Source organism: Schistocerca nitens, chromosome 1 (assembly GCF_023898315.1).
Source record: "Schistocerca nitens isolate TAMUIC-IGC-003100 chromosome 1, iqSchNite1.1, whole genome shotgun sequence".
NCBI lineage: Eukaryota > Metazoa > Arthropoda > Insecta > Orthoptera > Acrididae > Schistocerca > Schistocerca nitens.
Genome location: NC_064614.1, coordinates 746,714,677 through 746,719,104, shown reverse-complemented (window position 1 = coordinate 746,719,104; position 4,428 = coordinate 746,714,677).

Genomic DNA, 4,428 nt, shown 5'->3' with positions numbered 1-4,428 from the left:
GCTCCATTTTTCACCAGAGACGAAGAGGCAATCAATGGAGTGGCATGCAAATTCACCCAAGAAAAAAAAGTTCAAAACCACACCTTCTGCTGGAAAAGTTATGGCTACAGTGTTTTTAGATTCTGAAGGACTCTTGCTTGTGGACTTCATACCAAGTGGGACCATCACCATAAATTCTGATGCATATGTGATGACACTGAAGAAACTTCAAGCTCGACTGAGTCGTGTTCGACCACAACGGCAAAAGCAGGACGTTTTGCTGCTGCATGACAATGTCTGGCCACATGTCAGTCATAAAACCATGGAAGCGATCACAAAACTCAGATGGACAACACTGAAACACCCGTCTTACAGTCCTGACCTGGATCCATGTGACTATCATCTCTTTGGGAAACTGAAAGACTCTCTTCGTGAAACAAGGTTTGAAGATGATGACTCCCTTGTGCACGCTGCCAAACAGTGGCTCCAACAGGTTGGTCCAGAATTTTACCATGTGGGTATACATGCACTGGTTCCAAGATGACGTAAGGCAGTTGAGAGGGATGGAAATTATGTTCCTAAAGGATTGTTCCTAAAGGATGTATCTACACACCATAAAATTTTCAAACATGTAGCATAAAAGATGGATTTAAAAAAAATAGTTTGTATTTCTTTTGCAGTGACCCTCGTAATTGAGAGAAGATCGATTGTGGTGTCTGCATATGGCATGTGGAAGACATGATTGCCTGTTCTCTAGACATGGGAAAGACCTTATTTGGCTTGTAAATTATAGGTATGATTTGGAACCTGTTACATCGCTGGTGGAAATATGATTTTTCATGTGTTTGTTTCTAGTTACTCAGTAGTCTAGAGCACGCTCCAGGTAGCTAAAGTTTCGGGTTTGTAGAGAAATAATTTCGAGTGTATATGTTTGGAATTATGTTGCGCTAGTGATCGGTAGGCTACTGCTGTGTGCTTGATATCGAGCAGTACGGCGAAAATGATATAACATTATGGCGAAAATAGGTGTGTTCTTGTGATCCCAGAGTCTGCAGATGTCTGTAGAAACACAAGCAGGCAGGTCCGCACCAGAAACAGTAGCGCATTTGTACTGAGGGGGAAACGAGTCTGTCTTTGTATATCAGTTCTGAGAGTGACTTCGATTCAATGAGGGCATTCCGGTGTAAGAGGGTTGATTTTGTATGGTGTAGGATAGGAACTGTATGTTTACTACATCTACACAGTACGCATTCATATATTGCTGAGTTGGAGATCGATTTTACGCACTAATATTCAAGCTCCTGGCCACAGTGGGAGGAGAGTGTAAATGAGTAGGTGTCTTTACGTATTTGACGATATGTATCGCACATTGCGAGGTTTAGTTGTCAGTGTGAAATGGTGATCAGTGTAAAGTAGTTTATTACTGCAGAATGTCGCGTCTCTAGAAAGGAAGGAAAGGCTGATTGTGCTTCCCTCGGACTGGGGAGCATCGTAAGATGTAGCCTGTGTGAGTGTAGACAAACGATAATTTTTTCGGTAGCTGTACAAATATGAAAGATAACTGCACTGTTTGCCTAAAATGTGTATGTATTGTATTGTAAAGTTGGTGTGGCTTACATTGTGTAAAATGTGTATATATTGGATTGAAAAGCTAGTATGGTTTATGTTATGGCATGACTAGAGAAGATGACTGTGTGTCCTATCGTGAGGGAAGTATAGACTGAGCAGATTGAAAATGACGAGGGATAAGTGAGAGTTTTTAAGTGGAAAATTATATGCACTATAGATACTGAAGCACAGTCGTCAAGAGGAGAGATTACTTGTACATTGATTGGTATTAGACTGTAGCAGCAATCGTAATATTTAATTGTAGATAGAGTAGTAAATACACTCCTGGAAATGGAAAAAAGAACACATTGACACCGGTGTGTCAGACCCACCATACTTGCTCCGGACACTGCGAGAGGGCTGTACAAGCAATGATCACACGCACGGCACAGCGGACACACCAGGAACCGCGGTGTTGGCCGTCGAATGGCGCTAGCTGCGCAGCATTTGTGCACCGCCGCCGTCAGTGTCAGCCAGTTTGCCGTGGCATACGGAGCTCCATCGCAGTCTTTAACACTGGTAGCATGCCGCGACAGCGTGGACGTGAACCGTATGTGCAAATGACGGACTTTGAGCGAGGACATATAGTGGGCATGCGGGAGGCCGGGTAGACGTACCGCCGAATTGCTCAACACGTGGGGCGTGAGGTCTCCACAGTACATCGATGTTGTCGCCAGTGGTCGGCGGAAGGTGCACGTGCCCGTCGACCTGGGACCGGACCGCAGCGACGCACGGATGCACGCCAAGACCGTAGGATCCTACGCAGTGCCGTAGGGGACCGCACCGCCACTTCCCAGCAAATTAGGGACACTGTTGCTCCTGGGGTATCGGCGAGGACCATTCGCAACCGTCTCCATGAAGCTGGGCTACGGTCCCGCACACCATTAGGCCGTCTTCCGCTCACGCCCCAACATCGTGCAGCCCGCCTCCAGTGGTGTCGCGACAGGCGTGAATGGAGGGACGAATGGAGACGTGTCGTCTTCAGCGATGAGAGTCGCTTCTGCCTTGGTGCCAATGATGGTCGTATGCGTGTTTGGCGCCGTGCAGATGAGCGCCACAATCAGGACTGCATACGACCGAGGCACACAGGGCCAACACCTGGCATCATGGTGTGGGGAGCGATCTCCTACACTGGCCGTACACCACTGGTGATCGTCGAGGGGACACTGAATAGTGCACGGTACATCCAAACCGTCATCGAACCCATCGTTCTACCATTCCTAGACCGGCAAGGGAACTTGCTGTTCCAACAGGACAATGCACGTCCGCATGTATCCCGTGCCACCCAACGTGCTCTAGAAGGTGTAAGTCAACTACCCTGGCCAGCAAGATCTCCGGATATGTCCCCCATTGAGCATGTTTGGGACTGGATGAAGCGTCGTCTCACGCGGTCTGCACGTCCAGCACGAACGCTGGTCCAACTGAGGCGCCAGGTGGAAATGGCATGGCAAGCCGTTCCACAGGACTACATCCAGCATCTCTACGATCGTCTCCATGGGAGAATAGCAGCCTGCATTGCTGCGAAAGGTGGATATACATTGTACTAGTGCCGAAATTGTGCATGCTCTGTTGCCTGTGTCTATGTGCCTGTGGTTCTGTCAGTGTGATCATGTGATGTATCTGACTCCAGGTATGTGTCAATAAAGTTTCCCCTTCCTGGGACAATGAATTCACGGTGTTCTTATTTCAATTTCCAGGAGTGTATATTCCTGGATTGCAATATTCTTGCGAGTCTGGTATGTATTTGATAATGTGGAGACAATTTTGTGCTTTTAACTGTCAATGCAATTTGGCGATCTGTGTAAAATAACCGCTGAAAGACCCCAGAAAGAATAGGTGGATGGTGCTTCGATACTGGCGGCATCAGTAATTCGGCGAGTAAATTCGATAAGAGCAAATGATAATGTTGGATTGAATAACATGCTTTCTGCTGGGATATGGGAGCCTCTACATAGCTGTGCGAACATTTGCGTATGTTGAGACCAGGATGGGTATCATGTGATGGGGTGGGTATCACGTTAGATCCACGAGAAAGACTGCATTCGACGTTATTGTGCGTTATTTTGGTAAAGAGGTTCTGTTAGAGCAAGAATTTCTGTGCATAAAAGCTGAGAGAAGACGAAAACTAGTACAAAAGCGCATGTTAAGTATTTCTTGGGGGCTATGAAGTTTACTAGAGTTAGACTTGGTTATAATTTTAGATAGCAATGTGGCTTGAGTATAAGACTGATAACGTGCTTGATGCATTTGCGATGGTAAGTAGCTAAGCGCGGCAAAACGACAGTCAAAGGTCATGTCTTGTCCGTTAGAATCACTAAGGAGAAAACAGATTCTGCTATTCTGGAATCGATTTCTGCAGCGTTTTCGCCGGACCACAATTAGTGTGAGCGTAGCAAGGAACACCCCACACGCGCCGCTCTGCTTGGAGTGAGTGCTCTGTAAATAAGCCTTCGCCCCTGTCTGATCGCGTCATAAAAGTTGCCTACATACAACTTTTACCTCTATTCAGCAGCAGCTTGAAGCTGCGCTCCCGCCCGATTATGTCAGCACGTGTGTCTAGGTGAAGACGTATTTGGATAGGAATTTCTCAGAAATGAAGTATGAATGAGATGTCGCCGCCTCATGCTTGCGGGACCTAGGCAGGGGCCTGTGTGTGGTTTGACAGCTGACAGCCGTGCCACGTCGTTGGGGTTGACTGTGCGCTCTACTGGAGAGGGGTTGGCGGAGGGTGCTTGATCACATTGATTGAATTATTTTGCGAGCAGGTCTGTAGGCTGTGCTATGAGTTATGTGGACAGTTTACGAGTACTGAGTGTGTCTAGACATAACTACGCTGAATTA